Here is a 25922-nt window from a genome sequence, read left to right as displayed (position 1 = left end):
TTAATTAATTAATAAATTTGTCATTCAATCATGCGAAAGGATTAATTTATTACAAAAGATGAATTAATTTATTACAAAGAGTTGAATTGAAACAAAACAAAAGTAAAAAAAAAAAAGAATTGAAGAGAGAGAGAATTCAAACTTGAGATATTATTTCTTTTTCTAAATTTAGAACTTAAAATCAGAAAAGCAATTTAATTGAATTGTTGAATTATTCTCTAAAAATTGGAACTCAAAGCTTTTCAGAAAAAGAAGTTCAGTTGCATTAAGAAAACTCTTTTCTTGAGTAAATTGAAGAATTATCTATTTTTATCAGATGTGCATGGAATTAATTTATTATTATTTTCCAATGCAACTTGGACTTCTAATTTGAATGCATTTTAATTAAACTATAATTGGAATCTATCTCAAGGTTAACTCAACTTGATTTCTCAATTATTTTCAATTAATCCTAAATTGAGCTTTTTGTAATTCTCTATAAATTCAATCTTCAGCTCTCATTCCAATTCACCCTGGAGATTTTTGAGAACATGCTTGGAAATTATTATCATGCTAATTTCGCTCTGGAGTCATTGAAATCATTGTGCTTTTTTTACTTGCATCCATTTTAGATTCATTATTGCTTGCATGCATTGTTGCTTGAATTTGCTTGAATTACTCATCCATCTTGCATCCATATAGCTTAATATCATATAGATTAAATCCTTCGTCTTGGTGTAGTCTAGTCACTGGTATTGCTTATAAAAATCTAAGAGCAATCTTATACTCACATCTTTTAGAAGGCAATTAGTCGCTTTGCTATGGTTTATTTCTTATTGATTATTGATTACTAACCATGTATTAATGACTTAATTGAAGTGTTGTGCTTGCAGCTACAGGTTCACTTTTTCACACACACAATGGCTACAAAATCACCCGAAGGTGTCTACATCATCATACAAAATGGTACAAAACTGATACATAAGAACCCACTGATCACTCCTACCAGTACTGTTGGTAGTTCTAATCATGTTCATGTCATGGTATCCCACACCACATGTCCAGCCCTCATCTCTAGTCCTGGATCCTGAAACACTCATCTCAGGGCATCCTTGTCTCCGTCTCGATCATAGGGTATCAACTCCCCATCGATCGGTATCCTCAGTATCCTGTATACATCCTCTAAGGTGACTGTCATCTCGTGCCCATCGGCAAATGGAAAGTACAAGTCTCTGAGTGCCATCTCTCAGTCAACGTAGTCAGCAAACCCATGTTCGCCCAAAACTCAGGCACATATAGAATGTATCTCAAACCCATAACATCAATGGCAGCCCTATCCTTGAATATTAGCTTTGGTTGTAACCTCCGAGTCGATGGGAATCTCTCCTGTGACTCCAGTGTAGGTAGGTACTCCTGCAATCAAGCAAATCAATCATGTCAATCATAGTGGCATTCCCTGTTCATCACAAAATGCCGCTCTTTATCCTAGTGCTTATATTTATCATATGGCGCTATTTATCCTAGTGACACTGACTGTTCATCACAAAGTGTTGCTATTTATCCTAGTGGTACTCCCTATTCATCACAAAGTACTACGTGTTTTTGCACTCCCTGTTTATCACAAAGTGTTGCTCATATTTTGCACTCACTGTTCATCACAAAGTGTTGCTCACATTTGCACTCACTGTTCATCACAAAGTGCTGCTCTTTTTTTTAGTACTCCCTGTTCATCACAAATTACTTTGTCTTGGTACTCATTGTTCATCACAAAGTGCCTCGATCTATCCTATTGTAGAGCCTCTGCTTGAGTGTATCCTCTTGAGTAGTTTCCTCATTGGCAATGTATGTTCTATCACAGAATTGTCAATCCTAGCCCTATCTGCTATCCTATTCTTCCCTAGAGGACCTGCTTGAGTGTATCCTCTCAGCAGCTTATCCAATCGATAACGTATGTTCATCATAGAACTGTCGATTTTCCCTAGAAGACATAAATGCGCCTTCATGACATAAACGTGCGTACATATTGCATAGATGTGCCTGCACAATACAGACGCACCTCGACATTTTTGGACCCCGCTTGACATACCTAAACATGCATTTATTGCGCTACCTAACATGCATTAATGACAAAATTTATTATAACAAATTACAAGGAGGTTTTGTGGTACTTACTGGCTCTCCTGCATCTGCTGGCCTCTGAAATCGGCGAATGCGATCGAATCTGTGAACCAATGCCATCACTACTGACTGCTGCTACTCTATTCTCTCTCTACACTCTGATCTCTTAGATGTGTGGATGACAATGAGGATGTTTTCCCCTCGTGGTATCTTATAGACTACCCTAAACCTTGTCTCCCAAGTCAGTCTTCATTATCCTGTAACTCTGTCACTCTATCCTATCTGGTCAGTCCATTGTAGCCTTTCTTTCTTATCGAGAGATTGTTTACGATCTTTTTAGACATTTTCATCCAATCTGTCGAGGGGGCATATCATTCCCATCTTAGGGCAACTTTGTATCAGTTCATCTTATCTTCTTTGAAACAATGCAACAAGCTGCATTGTCTAAAAGAGGGGCAAAATGTAGACACCTAAAATTGTCATGTCTAATTAAATAAATAGCTTTATTTATTTAATTATTTTAGCCTAATTCTTCTATTAATTAAATAAATCTTTATTTATTTAATTAATTCATTTATCCTCTTCTAGCCTTATTTCTCATTTAAATAAATACATTTATTTATTTAAATTATCCTTTTCTTAAATTAAATAAATATCTTATTCATTTGATTGATCCCACTTCTTCTATTAATTAAATAAATCTTTATTTATTTAATTAATTCATTAACCTTTTCCTCCAATGACACATGTCATTCATCTCTTAATTCCTACACTACCTACCCTTTCATTATTTTATTATTTCTTTTACCTACCCTCTAATCATAGCCGACCATTTATCTTTTACACCTCTCAATCCTATCCCTCCATTTCATATGGTGTCTTCTATATAAGAGGATACTTCCTTCATTATCAACCCTAATCAATCTATGCATCCTAATAAATTGATTACCCTCACTATGCATTCAACCCCGACTAGGCTTTGCACTTTCATATGCGATCCTACTTGCAACCACATTTCTGTTCTTTGTTGAGCTCTTGTGCACATATAAAATCTGAGAGCAAATATATCAAGCAAGATCAATGGAGATAGGAAGAATGGAGATCCAAACCCTATTGGACATGTGATGGTATAATCTTTGTGATTTCATTTGATTTGAATTGTCTTAGGTAATCTTCATATGTTATGGTGGATCTTTGTTGTTGTTAGGCTAGGGTTTTTTGGTTGAATCTATTTAGTCTTTCAACATTGTTAATCCACTTTCACCATAAACACTTAGCATATAGTATTATTTACATGTTTCATAGAACTATAAATGTAGTCAACACTTAGCATTCAGTGATATTTACATGTTTCATACAATTGTAAATGTAGTTGAAGCACTTAGTAGTCAATGATATTTGTATCTTTCATAGAATTTAGCATTAGCATTCAATGATATTTACATCTTTCATAGAATTGTAAATGTAGTCAGCACTTAGCATTCAATGATATTTACATCTTTCATAGAATTCAACACTTCTTAATCACATATCAAATTCATTAGTCAACACTCAATATTAGTGACCACTTCTAGATTACAGCATCAAATTCATTAGTTGCCACTTCTAGATTCATACATTTAGACATTCACATTTGCTAGGGGAGGTGAGCCAATTCGTGCATGGGGTCCTAAAGGTGCGAACAACATGCCATTATCAAATAGTCAAATACACATGTAGACAACATTGCCAACAATATTTATTCCAAAACATCACAATCCACCCTATAATGTGGTCTATGAAATGAGGACATGCAACTTTTTGAAGTTCTTTCAATGTTAAATTATGTTACACTTCACCATTCAAAGTTAATGGTTGAGCTCTGCAACATAGTTTAACACTAGAAAGGAATTCGAATGGAAGTGTGTTCTCATTACATAACTGATTCAAAGTGGGTGTGAATTGCCCAATAATGAGGGTACCTTTGTGAAGGGATACTGGTATCTGAAAGGATTGGCATGTGGTGTTAGGGTGAACACCTACTAGTGTTTTCTCGCATCGAATAATAGTGAACAAGTGGGAAATAAATAAAGTTGAGATGGATCAAATGGCAAGGATTTGAGAGAATTGAATGATTTTGTACTCAAAAAATGTGAGCAATGAGGTGCAATAAAGGTGAAGGGATGCAGAGTAAATGGTAGTGTAAGGGAGAGTGTAGGGTGATGATGGAGTGTAAATGCAGACAAGTGGGAGAGATGGGTGGCCAAGTGAGTCACTGCCATGACCAATTTATATGTTGTTCGTAGTATATGTAAATGGAAGTGTAAGGGAGAGTGTAGGGTGACAGTGGAGTGTAAATGCAAAAAACTGAGAGAGATGGGTGACAAAGTGAGTCACTGCCTCATGGCATGTTAGTTTTGAATGGCATGCCACGATAGTTGTTGGGGTGGGACCGAGTAGGCTTAGGTTTGTGCACTAAATTGGCCAAATATCAACATTGTGGACGAATCGGATGATACACATGACATATAGACACGTAGACAATAAAAAATTATATGTGTAGGTTCTCGATGTGGAAACAAAAACCATAACATATCCATATATTCATAACACATCATTGCACTTCACATAAATCAAAAAAAAAAAAAAAAAGTATGCCTATAAGGATTGCCAATTGTTGTTTCAATTATGCATCGACATTCAAAAACCATAACATATCATTGCACTTCACATAAAACAAAAAACAAAAAAAAGAAAGCATGCCTATAAGGATTGCCAATTGTTGTTTCAATTATGCATCCACACTGGAAAAGAGATAGTAGGTGAGGTAGGTTGGGACCTTGAGGAAGGAATGGGGACCATGTTTTCAACTGCTAATATTGGGCTACAATACCCACTGTTGGTTACAACTGATGACACCCCTATAACATATTTGGAAGGAGCAGAAAGGTGCTGGGGTGGTGAGCGAATGGGGCAGTTCATTGCAGATGGATAGTTAGGGATGTGTATGTTGGTCATATCCTGCATTATGATATGGTTTTCAGGAATGGGCATCGATGGAGTGGATGATGATGTTAACAACATCTTTCTTGCCAAATCCCTTGCTTTATATTGTATGGCCCTTTCTTCTACCTCTTGTTCCTTTAGCAGCTTCTTAGCCTCTTTTTTGGCTTCCTTTTCCTTCTTTTGTAGTACTTTGAGCCTATCCTTTTCTTTGCATGCAATTTCCTTTTCAATTCTATCCTACTCCTTTTCCTTTGCTAGTGTATGTGTTGCCTTATTCTCCTTGGTTTGCTCTTTCTTTCAGACTTTGATCTCCTCGAGTTATTTCTTCCTCGCTCTTGGTCCATTAAAATATTCATGTAATCATCTAATGCTAAGAGCTAAGATTGGGCTCAATCGTATTCCATTGTCAGGCCCATTGTTGTGTTTTTTATTCACAATGTGCACAGGTAGCTTCAAGAATTTTCTTATTATTGGGATTGAGAAAATTGGGTCTCACTTACTTGTGTCTTTGTCATTTCATCACCATCAATACCAAGTGTTGGTAATTCTTGTGAGGAATCTACATCATGTCCACAATTAGCATAGTAATGAACCACTTTTGGTGGGGCAGTTGGTGGTGGTGATGGCAAAGTGAAAGTCCCCTGTTCATCTTGGCCTTGCAAGTCAGTGCCCAAATTCATTGTCCCATCCACCAATGATTATGCTCGTAGTTGCTCTAATGGAAGGCTAAGACTGTCTTCCATGTTCTTAGTGTGGCTGTTAGGCGTGTTGTTCAGTGGTGATCAAAGATAATTTCTGCATTTGACCATGAAATTTGATTGTTTTCAACAATGTTTTGTGCAACATCTTCAGATGAAACATCAACTCCAAATAGGCTAAGTATGTTTTGCACTGTTGAAGCATCTTCTCCATCATTAATTTGGAAAGTCTTGCTAGGTTGCATGTCCTCAATTAGTGCATCAGGATTGAGGGGCCATATCTCAGTCCTTTTAAAACCTGCTTGAATGTTAGAAGGGGTGAGTGCTCTGCTGAATGCTTTGCTACCTAATTCTGCAAGTTTTGCCCTCTTAATTTCCATGTTGGGAAACCTTATCAGCCATTTCCCTCATTTATATTTGAAGTACGTTTTGAAAGGGAAAACACACTCACATCTAGGGGTTTTAATTTATGCGATGTGTGAGCTGACAATGTAAGTAGATCAATACCTAGTGTTCTTGCCTCTTGTATGGTTGTGAGTGCGACATGGCTGCCATGTCCAAAAAAAATCAGCAAGTTTATGTTGGTCAATGAAACACCCCTTGAGACTGAACGTGTGAAGTGGTGCAACTAGTTCAAGAAGAGTTCGTTTGTCATCCATGCATTGGTTGGGTTGCCATGCAAGCACCTAGTTCATAGTTGGTGATGCAATTTTGTAATTGTCTCTTGCCTTTGAACAAGTAGAAGCTTGGAATGCTTTGTCCAGAAGCATTAACACAACAAAGAATGGTAATCAATTCTCAACTCTTGGGAATTATGTAAGAGACGCTTCTACTTCCTCTTTTAGCCAACACCCTCATCGCCCCATTTCTACCTGTCTATAGGGTTAGTGCATGATCATGGGGGGCCAAAAAGTGGTGATGTGAAAAAATAGCCTTCTCCACTCGCCTAAAAACACGAAAAATTCATGTTGACTTTTTGCTTGGCCTGTGTGTCAGTGTACCTTGGCATGGTAAACACCTAAGCAAATCGGATATCCGATTTTTATAGGTAATTTTAAATTAAAAAATAAATTATATAAAATATAATGTAGTATAATAATATATTATATATTAAATATTATATTATTAGATTATAAAATATTATATTATATTATATAATATAATAATATAATATATAATATATTATATAATATAATAATATATTATATAATATAATAATATATTATATAATAACATATTATATAATATATAATATATTATTATATTACATTATATATTATATAATATATAATATAATATAATATATAATATATTACTATATTATTATATAATATAATAATATATTATACAATATAATAATATATTATACAATATAATAATATATTATTATATTATATAGTATAATGTTATTTTAAAATAATTTAAGTATAAAAATCGGATATCCAATTTTTTGAGACAATATAATTGGACTGTGATAGCCCGTGAGTTATTTTTAACCCATGGGCTGTGCAATATTTTGGAATCCGATATCCGATTGGACCCGATATCCGGTTGTTCGACCCAAATTTGCTAAAAAAATACATTAAAAGGTAGGATTTTTATTGTTTTCAATCATTTTCATTCAATTTTTGCATTTTTTTTAATGTTTATTTTTTTTTTCATGAAAACTAGGTTTTTTTAAATCAAATACAAAATTGTTCAAATTTGTTAACTAAATTCAATTGTTTACATTGAATTAGGTTAAAAATGGGGGATAACAATGAAAAGATTGATCAACCACAACCGCAACAACTAAACCCTCCTTTGCCAAACCCCCCCTCAATTGAGGATTTAATTGCACAAAATGTGAACCAATTGAGGGGGATTGCAGATGTCTATCATAGGATCCCTCTCCTGAACCCAATGTTTGATCCCCTCACGTCGGTCATAAAGAGTATGGAAACCATCACTGAGGAGCACGATGTCACTCTTTTGTGGCAAGATTCTATGAGGGAACAATATGCAGATGGCTTGTCCTATAAGGAGATCAAGGATCTCGAGATATCCAAAGACGTCATCGCCTCATTGTTTGTGAATCCCTGCACTAGTCAACCCGTAGAACCAAAAAAAAATCTTTCTATTAAATGGTGCACAAATGATGGTATTGTGAATAAAGTTTGGGATCGTTGGTGGATGATTTTCGACAAACCACCCAACAACAATCTTGATGTCCCTTTCTACTTCATAAAAAAATTGTATGCTGAGTTTCTTTTAGGAAAACATGTGAACTACTTTGACATCCAACCTTTCCAGGGTGTGGGTTTAGGTATGTCCTAAAATAGACCTAGGATAGTCAGAGTAGTCTAGGGCCCATATGTCCCCCCTCCTCATGTTGATCCCCCACCTCCAGTGCAACATCCAGATATCATTTGTGAGGCGACATCACGGACCATATCGGCTATTCACTCTTTGAGTAGCCTTTTGGTTTCTCAGGCTGGGTTAGTAGCTCAGCCTACTTTTGATGGTAGCGGTGCATCTGGTGGCGCTGACACATCCTCCTCAGCTCCACACATTTGCGTACCCCATAGTTGTGTCATGTGTGGACACGTATGCTTGGGTCTAGTTGGACATCCTGTTGATCCTCCTGCGCACAATGCAGATTATGAGGTGCATGAGATGCACGATGCACCAGATGTTATGACACAGACTGGAGGATACCCTGGGGAGTCCTCACATGCTAGAGGCAAGGAGGCACCTTCACCATAGATTGATGATGTAGTGGTAAGATTTGTATTTTCACAGTTAGTTCTATATTTTAAATGAATATTTATAATCTAGATAATATTAAGTACTAATTTTTATTTACATGGTCTATTTAACAGTTGATGACCAAGGAGGAGTTGACACAAATCTAGGAGGGCACCTTGATGGCCATTTCATTTGGCCTTGATAGCTTGACGGTACATATATTATTGCACCTAGTCATTTTTATTTTATTGTACATACATGCTCATCATTTATATTGGTATTAATTAGATTATGTAGTAACTTGCATGTATATCTTATTTTACTCTTGTAGGGCACAAGCAGCATGAGTGCGAGGCTGTGTGATTTAGGATCTGGTAGTGCAGTTGGAGACAAGGGAAAGGTAATTGAATGCAAATATGATTGAATGAATAGTTTAAATAACTTATAGTGATTATACACATCTAGACATAGATTGATAGTTTCATATACTTGTGTATATGTATAGAGAATTCTTGGCTTCACATTCTTGTTGACTACACCCAGTATACCCGAAGATGAAGAAGAAGAAGAGATGCCTCAAGTACATGTGTGTTTATTTTATTTTATTTTTAGTAGATATAATTTATTATTATTAGTGACAATTATATGCTAACTTGTATCAATGTCATGTTTGTGAACATATGTAGGTTGTGTATGAAAATATTGAGAACATACCTCCTCTACCAAAGACATACATCAAGAGTCCTGCAAAGTTGAGGAGAAAACGTGGAGATGAGGTAAACAAGAATAGTTCAATCATAGTTCATTTTGTTGTTAACTTTTCGAATGTGAGCTATATAATATAACTAATCTTAATCATGGTTTTTTTTTTCTTGTGTAGGATCCTTCAGAGTTGAGCAGTGTGGCAAAGAAGATCGATTTTGATGATCCATCAGCAACTTAGGAGGTTATAGATAGTTTTGGTATGCTTACATGTCTAGTTAGCGTGTATATTTTGTATATGGACATACATTCACGTATATAGACATACATTTTGTTTGATTTGGCGTTTATGCCATATTTGTGTATGGACATACACTTGTAATCATTTGACATTTTCATATATACAGAAGTTGATATTTGATCATATAAATTGTTTCTCATATGTGCATGGTGTTATCATGGAAATATTTAATCTTCAATCCAATAATTAACAATGGTTAATAATGGTTATTTAATGAACAATAAAATTTATTTCATTTCATCGTAAGTGTTGTTTGTATAATGAACAGTACAATACAATTAATTTAATGAACAACACAATATAATTTGTTTAATGAAAAATACAATATAATTCATTATTACCCTATGCATGCTCCTATCCCCCCCCCCCACTCAGTTGAATGGTCAGGGTCATACCCTACTAGTGTCGTCCCTTGAGCACCCTAAGTGCTAAAAAATGTCAAACTTTGATGGGCCCTAACTTGGAATCCGTGGCACCTGCAAATGATCTGTTTGAACCTACAGTGCCATGAGAGGGGTCCCTAGAAAATCCTATCTTAGTTTTTCAATTTTCCCTATGATTTTATTAGGGCAGCATTTTTTTGGTTGGCAAAAAAATCGTCAGTCTTATTCAATCGAATGTTGTCGCGTGGCCAATTCCTCGTTCTGCTCATCATGATAATGAACCGTTAGCTTAGAAATATCCAGTTAGGCATTATTACCCTATGCATGCTCCTATTATTCCCCCCCCCCCCACTCAATCGAATGCTCGGGGTCATACCCTACCGACGTCGTCCCTTGAGCACCCTAAGTGCTAAAAATTGTCAAACTTTGACTGGCCCTAACTCAGAACCGTGGCACTTGCAAACAATCCATTTGAACCTATGAGGCCATGAGAGGGGTCCCTACAAAATCCTATCTTGGTTTTTCAATTTTCCCTATGGTTTTATTAGGGCATCATTTTTTCAGTTGGCGAAAAAATCGTCAATCTCATTCAATCGAATGTTGTCGCATGGCCAATTTCTTGTTTTGCTCGTCGTGATAATGAACCGTTGGATATGAAATGTCTAGTTAGGCATTATTACCCTATGCATGCTCCTATTTTTTCCCCCCACTCAATCAAACGCTCGGGGTCATACCCTACCGGTGTCGTCCCTTGAGCACCCTAATTGCTAAAAATTGTCAAACTTTGACAGGCCCTAATTCAGAATCTGTGGTACCTGCAAATGATCCATTTGAACCTACGGGGCCATGAGAGGGGTCCCTACAAAAGCCTGTCCCTACAAAAGCCTATCTCATTTTTTCAAGTTTCCCTACGGTTTTATTAAGGCAACATTTTTTGGTTGGCAAAAAAATCGTCAGTCTCATTCAATCGAATGTTGTCACGTGGCCAATTTCTCGTTCTGCTCATCGTGATAATGAACTGTCAGCTCAAACATGTCCAGTTAGGCATTATTACCCTATGAATGCTCCTATTTCCCCCCCCACTTGGTCGAACACTCGTGTTCATAACCTATCGGCGTCGTCCCTTGAGCACTCTAAGTGCTAAAAATTATCAAACTTTGACGGGCCCTAACTCAGAATCCATGGCACCTGCAAATGATCTTTTTGAACCTATGTGACCACGAGAGGGGTCGCTACAAAATCCTATCTTGGTTTTTCAAGTATCCCTATGGTTTTACTAGGGCAGCATTTTTTCGGTTGGCAAAAAAATCGTCAATCTCATTCAATCAAATGTTGTCGCGTGGCCAATTTCTTGTTCTGATCATTGTGGTAACAAACCATCAGCTTAGACATGTCTAGTTAGGCATTATTACCCTATGCATGCTCCTATTTTTCCCCCCCACTCGGTCGAACGCTCGGGGTCATGCCCTACCGGCGTCGTCCCTTGAGCACCCTAAGTGCTAAAAATTGTCAAACTTTGATGGGCCCTAACACAAAATCTGTGGCACCTGCAAACTATCTATTTGAACCTATGGGGCCATGAGAGGGGTCCCTACAAAATCCTATCTCAGTTTTTCAATTTTCCCTACGGTTTAATTAGGGCAACATTTTTTTGGTTGGCAAAAACATTGTCACTCTCATTCAATCGAATGTTGTTGCGTGGCCAATTTATCATTCTGCTCATCGTGATAATGAACCGTCAGCTCAGACATGTCTAGTTAGGCATTATTACCCTATGCATTCTCCTATTTTCCCCCCCCACTCGATCGAACGCTTAGGGTCATACCCTACCGGCGTCGTCCCTTGAGCACCCTAAGTGCTAAAAATTGTCAAACTTCGACGGGCCCTAACTCAGAATTCGTGGCACCTGCCAATGATCCTTTTGAACCTACGGGGCCATGAGAGGGGTCCCTAAAAAATCCTATCTTAGTTTTTCAATTTTCCCTACGATTTTATTAGGGCAGCATTTTTCGGTTGGCGAAAAAATCGTCAGTCTCATTCAATCGAATGTTGTCGCGTGGTCAATTTCTTGTTCTGCTCGTCGTGATAATGAACTGTCAGCTCAAACATGTCCAATTAGGCATTATTACCCTATGCTTTCTCCTATTCCCCCCCCCCCCCTCGATCGAACACTCGAGGTCATACCCTACCAGCATCGTCCCTTGAGCACCCTAAGTGCTAAAAATTGTCAAACTTTGACGGGCCCTAACTCAGAATCCATGGCACCTGCCAATGATTTGTTTTAACCTACGAGGCCATGAGAGGTTTCCCTACAAAAGCCTATCTCAGTTTTTCAAGTTTCCCTACGGTTTTATTAGGGCAGTATTTTTTGCAAAGTTGGCAAAACAATCGTCAGTCTCATTCAATGAAAAATATAGATAAACAAGCATTACACTATAGACACATAATGATCATCAATATTTCCATGTATTGTATACACATAATTACCATTACACTTGCATGTGACATCAATGAAGGAATATGCAAACATGATTTTTTTTCATTATCAATACATTTACACCAATGTACTCATGTACAGATATATTGTATATCATCAATATAACTAAACCAATGAATTTTGACAAACGAACTTACGAAACCTTGAAAAACCTGGAGAAGCAAGGGATAAATTTGGATAAAAAGAGGGAGGAAAATAATAGAGAGCATACTAATTGGAAGCAGGAAATGGAGAATAAGGTAAAATCGCTGGAAGAGGGAAAAGGAGCGATGAAAAATCTGTTGGGAATTATCCCAAGTATCCTCTCTGCTGTCACCAAAAACCTAGAAGGCATTTCCAAGGTCTTTGACCATTCTCCTAAACCGGTTGTGGACCTTGACCTGGAGGAGGAGACCATCCAGACTGGAAGTGGTGGTGATGCTACCCCAGCGAGCGGAAATGCTAAGAGAACCAGGGCCAGTATCAAGAAAGTTGTGGCTGCTGCGGCCAAGGACCCTCCCAACCTCAAAGACAACATCAAAGAGCTGCAAGAAATTAGCAGCACCCTAGCTAAAGCCCTAGATAAAATCTGATTCCTGGACGGCCTACTGGCTTTTAGGGTCTTTTGTGGGTTTTTCTTGATTTTCCACTGGTTTTTTCCTTTTGTTTTGTTTCTCTCTATTTCTCGTGGCTTTGTTGTTTTAATCTTGCTTGTATAGGGTTTCGGGGCCCCTTCAAAACCTTCTTTTTCATTAATAAAAAACTAAACCAATTTTCTCATGGACATTGTATATCATCATAAAAATATTACATCAATTCACATCCATATACAAATACAACATCCCACTTCATCTGCATCAGACATCCTCATGTCCTAAGAGAAAAGCTTACATACAACAATGCTTGCATATAAATGAAGACCAAAATAAGCAACCTTTTTATGCGGAATGAATGTGCTACAAGAAACTAACACTTAATACAAATAATAAAACTTACCAGTTTCTCTGCAAAGTATACAAGCATAACTTTGAAGAAAGACACATGTTGATTAAAGCCCTTCTCACTGCATTTCTCTATATGGTTGAAGACGATGGTAGATATTGTCATTTCTAAATAGCAATACATTCACTTGACTTAGTGTTTATGTCCAAAATTTAATCTCATTAATGCACAAAGGAATATATACCATCACCAAGAGTAAACTAGTCAACGACGAATGATCTAGCATGAACCTATATTTTTAAGAATTGTTAGTCTACAGATAAAATGCATGGATGAACATAAAGGCTTTATGATAGTCACTTCAACTGAAATGCATGATAACAAATGCAAAGGTGGGATTATATACCATAAAAATATGTCCCTTCAAATTATATCAAGAGAACCCACTATGTTGATGCAAAAATCATAATGTGATACTGTTGTATATCATCAAAAAAGACCTGCATGAGCATAAAGGTTTTGCAATAATTATATCATCAAAAATTGTCAAATACTGTTGTCTAATAACAAAAATGGTATATCCAGAAATGGTACCCTAATGTAGGAAGAGAGAAAATTTTTGTGGTCCAAGTTCAAGTTTGGATAAAGTTACCTGGGCTCCCAATGGAATATTGGGAGGAAGATGTGTTTGCAGGAATAGGCAATGCCTTCAGGGAGCTTATCACCATTGATCCAGTCACGACATCTAGAAGAAGACTTATTTATGCCAGAATTTGTGTAGGAGTTGGGCCCGAAATGGATATGCTAGAGGAAATAGAGATAGAATCAAAACTTGGCAAATGGAAGCAGAATATTGTTTATGAAATAACCCCTTTTGCATGCTTTCACTGTAAGAAAGTAGGGCACTAGGCTAAAAAATGCCCAAGTAATGTGGTCAAATCTCAATCCCAAACTAAAGTATGGAAAAAGGTGGACAACTCTTTGAAAGCATCACATTCTGATGGTTTGGATTAGGAAAAACAGTCCCAGGTCGGAAGGATAGAGGAAGCATTAGTCAGAGAGTTGGGAAATGAAGAGAGGAGATAATGAAAATATCGCTCATCAGGAAAATGAGTAGAATGGAAAGGATTCAGATGATGGAGAAAGAGAGTCACAAGTCAGTAGCCAAAATGAGGAAAAGGAAAAGGATAAGATTGAAAAAAACTCAGATAAGAGTGAGAATAGAAATAACGGTCAAAAGAATAAGGGAGATAATCAATCCAAAGATAATAAAGAGGAACAAGACAATTTTAATTTAGTATCAAATTCATTTGAGTCAAAAAATGGAGTAGGCTAGATCCAAGATGCACAACCTGATAACATCCTTGATCAAGGGTTGTCAAAGATTTCATTAGCATCTCTAGCTAAGGTAAAGTTGACTTTTCTGGAGGAAAATGAACCAAAATGGGGAGATGAGGAAGACATCAAAAAGGCATTGGGAAAGAGTGATTCAAAGAAGGAAGACGAAGAAGTAATGGAGGATAAAAGAAATATTAAGAACAAAAAAAAGAATAACAACAACAAAAACAATAATACATCAACCAGAAATACCAGAAGCAGACTTGGGGATGTGGGATCTCAGCATACTTCTCTAGGAAGATATTCAAATGCAAAGAAGAGGACTATGGAAACAAGCGAGAACATAGCAGATGGGACTCAAAGAACCATCTTTGAGGTAGGTATTTCTAAAAAACCATGAAGATCATCTCTTGGAATATTTGAGGATTGAATAATCCTTACAAACGTGATTTAATTAAAAGTATGATTAGAGACAAAAACCTGGATATTTTTTTGATTCAAGAAACCAAAATGTCAAAGGAAAAGGTAGAAGGATTGAAAATATTTAGTAATGGAGGAGTTAGCAATGGTAGTTCAAAAGGAGCCTTGGGAGGTATTGTTACTTTCTGGAATAAAAACACTGTAGAGGGAGAAGTGCTGATTCAGGACAACAATCTAGCTTGTATCAGATTTAAGCATTTGAAAGAGAGCACCTCATGGGTCTTAACTAATGTGTATGCTCCTAACACTAAGACTGGAAGAAGTGATTTTTGGAAAAAAGTTAACCTTGTTAAGAAGTAGGTTTGCTAAAGATGGGTGGATGATTATGGGGGACTTCAATACCCCTTTGAAGGAAAATGAGAAATAGGGAGGGAGCCAAACCAATCTGGAGAGTAGATTAGATTTAATGGACTTCATCAATAATAATGCTCTTCATGACCTGGATTTGCAAGGAGTTAAATACACCTGGAATAATAGAAGAAGTGGTGAGGACTTAATTCAGGCCAGACTTGATAGAGCTCTTATCTCTCTGGATTGGTTTAATCTTTACTTTTGTTCTTTATCTGCTCACATAAGGGAAGGATCGGATCACTATCTTATATCCTTCACGGCTAATGCTAAGAATAGAAGAAGACACTTCCCTTATAGATTTGAGAGAATGTGGACTAAACACCCGGATATGGAAAGCAAAATCAAGGAATGGTGGCAGGTCAAAATTGAAGGTAATGCTATGTATAAAGTGGTCAAAAAGTTGAAGTTTGTGAAAGAAAATGTTAAAAGATGGAATAAGGAATGCTTCAGGAACATCTTTGCTTCCAAAGCCACTATTCTTACAGATCTAAAAGATATTCATGATGAGATTCAGAATAATGGATATACTAATACTTCAAGAGATGTTAAAGATGAAATTCTTATGAGATATCATGACATAATAGCAAAAGAAGAAACTTTCTGGAAACAAAGGTCAAGAAATGTTTGGTTGAAGGAAGGGGATAGAAACACTAAATACTTTCATATGTCTACTTTAAAACATAAGGCTATCAATAGGATATCACATATTAAAGTTAATGGTAGAATTGTTGAAGAGGAAGAATCTATGAGAAAGGCTACCATGGAGTTTTTCTCCAACCTCCTTGTTAAGGATCAAAATTTGGATCTGTAATCTCAAAAGAACCTTATGGATTATATCCCAACTATCTCGAAGGCAGATTAGAACTCTTATCTGACTGCTATCCCTTCCAATGATGAGATTCTGAAAGCTGTCAACTCCTTTGAAGGTAACAAGGCTCCGGGCCTGGATGGTTTTCCCATGTTCTTTTTTCAAATGATTTGGCATATTGTTGGAGATGATGTTTCCAGAGCTATGAAAGAGTTTTTTGGTGCTAGAAGAATTTTGAAAGAGATAAATGGCACTTTTATTGCTCTTATTCCCAAAAATATGGGAGCCGATTCCATGGATCTATTCAGACCTATAAGCCTTTGCAACTCTCTATACAAGATCATCTCTAAGGTTCTGACTTCTAGAATCTTGAAGCTGCTTCCTTCTATCATTTCTCCTTAGCAAAGTGGTTTTGTCCCTAGAAGACAAATCTTGGATTTGATAATTTCGGTCCAGGAAAACATTCATTCTTTGTCTAGTGCTAAAAAAAAGGCTTTCTTCTAAAGCTTGACTTATCCAAAGCCTACGATAGAGAGGACTGGGATTTAATAATGAAATTTCTTTCGGCTTTTGGTTTTTGTTCTAGAAGTATTAGTCTTATTAGGCAATTAGTCTCTTCAGCTTCTTTTTTTGTCTTAATTAATGGGTCTCCTTCCCCTTTTTTCAAGTCCTCAAGGGGACTCAGACAGGGAGATCCTCTATCTCCAGTTATTTTTATTAGTATGGCAGAATGTATGGGGAGATGCATTGGAAAGCTGGTTGAGAAGGGGGAGTTTTGTGGATTGAAACCATCTTCAGCAGATCAAGTTTTCTCCCATCAGCAGTTTGTGGATGATTCTATAATTATGGGGAAGGCTTCAGTGCAGGATTCAAGGAGTTTAAAGAAAGCATTGGACAGTTACGGGTCAGCTACTAGACAACTTATTAATTGGTCTAAATTTTTTGTTTACTTCATCAATACTGTTGTCATTTTTTATGTTCATGTTGTGATTGTCATTGATGGACACACACTTTCATTAAGATCCTCTTTATATGTATATGATAAAGCACAACCGATATTTGTTCCAACTAGTCTATTGTATTATAGTCTTTTAGACTATTGATGTTTTGCAGAATGTGTTAACAGGTCTAAAGCGGCATGATTGACCCCAAGCAGTTTGTGGATACCAAGCGGTACGAGGGATTAAAGCAACATAACACATTTTTACTAGTCTTCATTTTTGATAAACCGACAACCGGTATTTTGTATGAACCAGTAATACTCTGTGATGAGTTACCAATCCATCGATTGTTTGACGGTGCCGACACACTAGTGGTGCTTTTTGTGTTGTGTTACTGAGTATGTCTAGATTCATTAAACCTAGGAAATTGAAATGTAATCCTATTGGACCGACATGAAATCAGATTCCTTTAAAAGGACATCATGTTTAGGGTTTTAAGTAGTTGTCGAAAGGGTTTATGTTGTTGCTAGGGTTTAGGGTGGTTGAGGAGTTGGAAAGAATATGAATGTGTAGAAGACTGAAGTAATGCAGGAGTGCATTAAGAATGAGCTATCAAGGATCTAACTAAGCAGTATGTGCTATTAGATAGATCAAACACTTGTTGATTACTCACATCTTTGACAAGTCTGTAACCCTTAATTGGGTAGGCCCAAAAGCCTTCTGTAAAATCCTTTAACAAGGTGGTTCACCTTTGTGAATCTAAAATCCTCTAGCATGGTAGTCTTTAATCAGACTTATCTCCTAATAGAGATTGAGATTCCTAATAGGATTTGTTCTGGTGAAGAACATTGTAAGACCTTAACCGGTCTGACCTTAACCGGTCTGGTTTCTATTCTGCAGATAGTGACTTGTGAGTTCCATCTCACCGTGGTTTTTCCCATTTGGGTTTCCACGTCAAATATCTTGTGTTATGGTTGTATTTCTTTTGTGGGTGAACACTTTATTTGTATTTTGGTTTGCATGTGTGATAACCGGTTTGTCCGTTAAACTGTTTTACCAGTTTATCTTTAGACTGTTTAAGTGTTCAAGTGCAGTATTTTTCGGTATACTAATTCACTGCCCCCTCTTAGTATTCATCAATTTATATCAGAGCCTACCTTTCTATAAGTTTAACCACTTGGAAAGAGATATGGGGGAATACACCTTGAGGGAACTTACTCAATGGCTTACTCAGTCTGAGCAAGCCTATGATGATCTTATGGTCAAATACAAGGCATCTCAAGAAAAAAGGAGAGAACATGCAGAAAAGCTGATGGAGCTATCTGAAAATAGTTCTGCAGATAAAGAGATATGGAAGCCCTAATTGCAGAAGTAAATAAGTTGAATGAATCAAACTCCAACCTAAGAAAAGAGTTGGAAGGACTGACTATCCAGATGTGTCAAGAGCTTGAGAACTGGAGAAAAGCTGAAGACCTAGCGAAAGAAAGAGATTTTGAGATCTCCAAGTTGAAACAAGAGATGAGTGCCCTAAATGCTCAACTCCATGCAAGGTGAACTAAAAAGTGCCATCTCTGAGAATGAAAACTTGATGGAAACAAATGTTGTTATTTCCAAAGAACTCTCTGAGTCAAAGGAAATACTTGCTAAGTTCAGCAAAAGTACTGTTAAGCTAGAGCAAAAGCTTAAATCTACCAAACTGGTAAAGAACACCAATGGACTTGGTTATTCCGGTCATGAGGAAGGTGAGACCTCTGGTACAAATGCTGAAGCATCAAAGAAGCAATTGACATTTAAAGGAAAAGGTAAGCAAAAATTCAAACCTGTTTGCTTTAACTGTCTTAAAGAAGGACACACTGCCAATGTATGTAGGAGCAAAGCCTACAATAATTTTCCTTACTTTATTAACAATGTACCTAGATCCAATAAGTTCAATGGTCATTGTTATGCATGCAACAAGTTTGGGCATAGAGCATTTGAATGCAGGTATGTTATGAATGACAATGAAAGATATCCTTAGAGGACCCAAAGAGTTGGTCCTGAAGCTTTTGTGAAACGGGATCACAACCGGTTTAATGTCTTCAATCATCAGCCAAGAAGTGGTGGCTATCAAGCGGCAACCAGATGGAGAGAAAACTATATGGTATGTCATGGTCATGATCACACTACTGCAACATGCAAAAGGAAGAATGGAAACATGAACAATGGACCTTAGAGAGCACCTGGATTGGTTTGCTATCACTGCAACAAACCAGGTCACATTGCAAGATACTGCAGAAGTAGAAAGAGTATATCTGATGATATACCGGTCACTCCAGAAGGAGGAATTGATGTTGAAATAGTTCAAGAGGATATGAACAAAACCTGGAAGAGGAAACCAGTAATGTTGGAAGAGGAATCGGTTTTCTACACCTAGTGTGGAAATATCCAAACCAACAAACTAAGCTTCAAAAGGCTTAGGGGGAGCAAATGGCAAAATGTTTTCGAACCCCCGTTTTATACTGGCAAAAGACCTTAACCGGCATGTGATACCTGTCGCTTGGAAAAAGACCAAAAACAGTAAAAAGGTAAATTAGGGTTTACGCCCTAATAGAGGAGCATTAATGGTGGTAGGTGAGGAATATGTTTTAAAGCATTTTTCAAATCATTTCTCACTAACAATTTTCGAGCGAAGAAAAGTTTTTCAAAGAGCAGAGCGACGAAAAGGCGATTTGAGCTAAGATTTTGAGAAATTGAAAAACCCCGAAGGAGATTCAAATTCAAATAGAAAATGGTCAAGTGGAGAACACAAAGTGGTGATTCAGCTACCGACGAAGTGAGGAGTGAAGGAGAATCGGAAAGCCCTAAATTCACGTGTTTTAAAAGGTATTTCTTGAGTTCTAAAAATATCTACAATGGCTTCTGCATCTCATACCAGTTTTAGTGCATCTATTGAGTTTGAAATTTTTATTCAATGGTGTAGCATCGTAAATTGTACGCACTTGCTAGGGTGGTACAATTTCACACCTAGTTTAGCACCCGCCTTGGTGCATTTTAAATTTTGCATTGCATTTCTCCTTTAGCACTTAATTAATCAAATTAATTAGGTCTAAGGTCCTATTTCATCATCCTACACATCATAAAGTTGGGCCCTTTTGCTAAAGTGTGCCCTTTTCATTTTATTCCTCCAATACATCATTCAATCAAAAACCCTAATTAGGTCCTATTTTGAACTTGGGGGCTTGGTTTCGGGGGTCAAAACATCTCAAAATCACCTGTAACTTCGGGATTCTCTCTAAAATCATCATATCCGACGGCCCTAAAAATTTGGTGAAAAGTTGTGAGGACCGTGGCGCCCGGAGTGCACATGGTCCCAGACATTTTTCCAGAAATTTTAGGAGCACAATCCAATCATAAAATAAAGCTTAAACCCAAGAAATTGGTGGGAGATTCAATCTCTAGGTCGGCCAAAAGATGAAATTATGACCTAAGGTTTCATACATAAGAGCTCTCTTTCTTCATTTGAAAGGATCCGAATTTTGTTTTCAGGAACCTCATATGTAGTGAAAGAGCAGATCTTTGAAGACTTCAATAACATTCAACATCCATCTATCGAGCATTTATCAATTTCATTCATCCATTTAGGGCTTGGAAGACATTGAAGAGCAATAGGAGATTACCGACTGAAGATTGGCTTGTACCCCTCCCTTGGGGATTGGGTATGGTTTCATGTTGTTTTCATGTCTTTGCATAAGCTTCAATATATCATTTATTCATGATTTAGATCACTTTGCATCTTGATTTGGAGCATTTACATTGTCATTTACAAGCAATTAGGGTTTACTTTCTAGGTTGCTCTAGTTTGCTTACTTGCATTTTAGGATCTTGCACACACACAAGGTCTGCACACACAATATATTTTACAATACAACTTGGCTATTCGTGGAGGTGGAAATCACCGAAGCGGGGGTTTGACTAAGGCAAAACCCTATATAGTCGCCCACCATACCCTTTTCAGATATAAGTACAGGTTTCGGGACTCGGACGACGCCGCAGGTTGCAGATCCGGGAGAAGCAGGTCGAGACAGTACTCCACACTAAATTGCAGAGCAAAAGACTAGGACAGGGGCGCTGGGTGCCCTGGTCCCTTGGACAGAGGCGTTGGGCGCCCTGGTCCTCCTGACAGACATCATTTCTGATAGTTTTCCAGAGTGCAAGATAGCAGTTTCAGGAGCAGTTTCCAGCACAGTATCAGGACAGTGGCGCCCGCGCCCCCATCCCGAACATTTTCACTTAGATTTTGACTCTGGGTACGCATCTGCATTCTTGTTTTGTCCTTGTGTTTACAGCTGTTCATTGTTTAATCTCAATTCTGCAATATTGTTATTAGTTCATACATGCATTTTGGGATTAGGACTTGAACTTGCATCATTTTATCTTTCAATTACAACAAAGGAATAGGAATCCTAATAGGTAGCCTGTGGCTCTCTCTTTCACAAAAAGAAGTAGCCAATTGTGTGATACCTCTAGGCTCTTTCGTATTCCGTAATGTGTGTCAAAAGGTAGGATTAGGGCATGTTAACCTAGTCTCACTTTTTCCCCTACACATTTTGGTGAACCCGACGTGAATCTATCATTGCTTCCTCTTGCATTGCATTTGTTAGATCTAGATCTTGATTTAGTGTGTTTTCATTTCATTTTCATTAAAAATAAAAAAAAAGAAGAAAAAAAAAAAGAGTGTGGTCTTTGTTTCTTTGCATTGTGTGTTCAATTTTTATGCAACTTTTATTTCAAAATGTCAGATTTTTATTTACAAGATGTTCATGTTTATGATGATTATTATGAGTATAGCCAAGATGAATTAGATGAAGCTTTAGATGATTTTTTGAACCCTAAAGATGCCAAACCTTCATTTTACCAAAGACTCATAAACCTTGTTACTATGCCATTTAGGTGTGATGAGAAAGATAAGTCGAATGATTCCTCTCAAGGGTACATTCCTATCAACTCTTCCACTGAATCTAGTAACATGGTTGTTTTCAATAATCCCCTCTATGAGGAGATGTCTCCTTTTGAATCAAAAGATAAACCTTTTAATCGATATGATCATACTTTGTTGGATGATGCTCTTGATGACTTTGTGGCTTTGTCGAAATCCTTAAACAAGAACAAGACTTCTAAATTGGTTAACATGATAAACCTGAATGAGCATAATAAGCCTCTCTTTGAAGTCCAAGGTGCTTATCCTTCTCCCACCTTTCAAGTTCCTAAATCACCTCTCCTTACTGTCCAAGGAGGGTATGATCATGATTCCTTTCTTACTCCGAATAAACCAATCATCACTGTGCAAGGAAGAAAACCTATAAGTCCTTATAGTTATGCCAAGCAATTAACTAGAGAGAGTTATCATGCAGTTGCCCATACTTATCACACCATAAATAATAGGCAGCCTAATCCTCCTCCTGTTATTCTAGTTTCTCTTCCTAATCCTCAACCAATTCTTCCACAAGCTCCCCGTATTTCGCAAGTTATGGGTAAGGAATATGATCTCATAGAACAACTTAAAGCTACCCCTGCTAAGATATCCCTCTGGGATTTGATTCAAACTTCTTCCGCTCATCATGGAATGTTACAAGATGCCTTGAAAGATTTGAATGTTCCTCCACCGAATACATCTAGTAATTTAGCATCTTTGGTTAACTCTGTGATGAATCCTAAAGCTCAAATTGTGTTTACCCAAGATGAGTTGCCTACTAGTGAAATTCAACATCAATATGATCCCTTGATGATTGTGGTTATCATGAAAGACACTGCTATAAGATGAACACTAGTAGATAATGGCTCTGGCCTTAATGTGTGTAGCATTAATCTATTGCATAAAATGAATGTGGATACATCCCTCATTGAGCCTGACTCTCGTCCCATTCGAGGCTTTGACAATGTGGCTAAGACTTCATTAGGTATTATCACCTTACCCCTCACAGTAGGACCTGTTACTTTGCCTACTCCTATCTATGTTATGTCGGGAAATTTAACATACAACTTGTTATTAGGGAGACCTTGGATTCACAGTATGCAAGTTGTCCCCTCTACATTGCATAGACAAGTTAAATTTATCTATAACAATAAGACATATACCTTGATAGGTGATACTAATTTCCAAGATTGTTTACAAACATCTACTTCCAAAGGGGGTTCTTCTAAACCATCCTCATCTAGTGATGACTCTTTAAACAAGATACCTATTGATGAATCCTTGCTCTCTGATGATCAAAATTCTTTGGATGAGTCTGGAGCTCCTGAAGAAGATTCTTCTCGACTTGAATCTACACATAAGAAGGATTTTGATCCTGAGAAGGTTCTCGCAGAAGACGATTGGGGATCTCTTGATTTTAATCCCACCTTTGTAGGTGAATATAAGGTTCCTTCTAGAGAGCTTAAAGTTGAAAAGAAGGAAGAAGCTAAATATCAGTCAATCTTACCTGAACCTATGAGCAATAATTTTGTGGCCGCTTCTCAAACTTCTTCTCCTCACACCTCTAATTCTGAAGATTTTGATTCTTTGTCTTATGAAAAACTGCCTTCTCTTTCTGAAATGGCTGATCGTTATGGTCGTGGTTTTCACATTTTTGCTAAGCATGGGTATCATGAAAATGGTTGTGGCACTCACAAACAAGGGATAAAGGTTCCTCTAGAGAATAATCTTCACAATTATGCCTTTGGACTTGGCTATAATCCCTGCAAGCGCACTAAAGCTTCTAAGAGACCATGTATTAGTGTTAATGCTATTTCTACATCTCTATCAATGCAACACCCCGAGTATATTGATGGGGATCCTTCGTGTGATTGTGCTTTGGATATCTTTCCTACCGATGATGCTTTAGTTGAGTTTTTAGGAGCATATGATACTCTTCCTCGTTATCATCACAATAGGGGACTCCCTTATTGTTTGAACACTGAAGTCTATTTTGGAAAAGAGATTGATAATGATGAGATTGTGAAAGAATTCCCTCAGTTAAAGGATACTCCTCAACAAAGTAATCTTCTCATAAGTGACACCACTGATTTTAAGATGGATCCTTGCAATGAAGAAAAAGTTATTAAAATTGGAAAATGTTTGGATGAAGAGGAACAAAAACAATATGAAGATTTATTGCATGAATTCCCTGAGATCTTTGCTTGGACATACTCTGACATGCCTGGTATAGATCCTAAGATTGTCACTCATAATATTGTCTTAGTTCCCAATGCTAAGCCCATGAAACAAAAGATTCAAAAAATGAATCCTAAGGTGGTTCTGCTTGTTAAGGCTGAGATTGAAAAATTATTGGAGGCTGGATTTATTCGCCCTATTGATTATTCCCTGTGGATTTCAAATATTGTCGCTGTGGCTAAACCAGATAATAAAATAAGAATGTGTACCGATTTTTGAGATTTAAATAAGGCTTCTTTAAAAGATGATTTCCCTCTTCCAAACATTGACATGATAGTTGATTCTACGGCAGGACATGCCTTGTTATCCTTCATGGATGGTTTTTCAGGATACAATCAAATTTTCATTAACCCTCAAGATCAATTCAAAACCGCTTTCACCACTCCTTGGGGTATGTTTTGTTGGATAATGATGCCTTTTGGACTTAAAAATGCCGGTGCACCTTATCAACGAGCGATGACCCTTATCTTTCATGATTATATGCATAAGATTTTAGAGGATTATGTTGATGATATTTTAGCCAAATCAATTCTTCGCATAGATCATATTAAAATCCTTCGTCAAATCTTTGAAAGAATTCATAAATATCACATGTGCTTGAATCCCCAAAAATGTTTTTTTGGTGTGGATAGTGGAAAACTATTAGGATTCATAGTTTCGCATCATGGGATTGAGGTGGACACTAAGAAAATAGATGCTATTGTCAACATGCCACCTCCTAGAAATGTGTCTCAACTTAAAAGCTTACAAGGAAAGATTCAAGCTATTCGTAGGTTCGTATATCAACTTGCGGATCGTACCTTTCCTTTTACTCAACTTCTCAAAAAGGATATTACTTTTCAATGGAACAAAGATTGTCAGCAAGCATTTGAAGATTTAAAAGTGTATTTGGCTAATCCTCCTATTCTTCAACCTGCCGAACCTTCTAAACCCTTCCTTCTGTATACAGCGGCTTCCTCTCATGCTCTCGCAGCATTGTTGGCACAACATGATAAAGATGGTAAGGAATGTCTGGTTTATTACATAAGTCGTACCTTACTCGATTATGAGACCCGATATTCTGCGATAGAAAGACAATGCTTGGCCTTGGTGTTTGCGACTCAGAAATTGAGACATTATCTTTTAAATTCAAAAGTCCACATCATGGTAAAGTTTGATCCTTTGAAGCATCTTTTCTCTAAAACTGATTTATCAGGACGCCTAGCTAAGTGGGTTATGATGTTAACTGAATTTGACCTTAAATTTGTTTCACAAAGAGCAATTAAAGGGCAAGCATTGACCGATCACTTAGTTGAGGCCCCTTCACCTTTCTCCTTCCCTAATTCTGAGTCTTTCCCCGATGACTTCATTTTTTCTATAGAGAAAGATGAAACTTGGGAGTTATACTTTGATGGTTCTAAGTGTCGTACGGGATCGGGGGCAGGTGTTGTTCTGATTTCTCCTACAAGGAAATCCATTCCCTTATCCTATCGTCTAAATTTCATGTGTACCAATAACATTGCTG

The sequence above is a fragment of the Cryptomeria japonica genome, chromosome 8 (assembly GCF_030272615.1).
Source record: "Cryptomeria japonica chromosome 8, Sugi_1.0, whole genome shotgun sequence".
Taxonomy (NCBI): domain Eukaryota; kingdom Viridiplantae; phylum Streptophyta; class Pinopsida; order Cupressales; family Cupressaceae; genus Cryptomeria; species Cryptomeria japonica.
Note: the sequence above shows the minus strand (reverse complement) of the source record.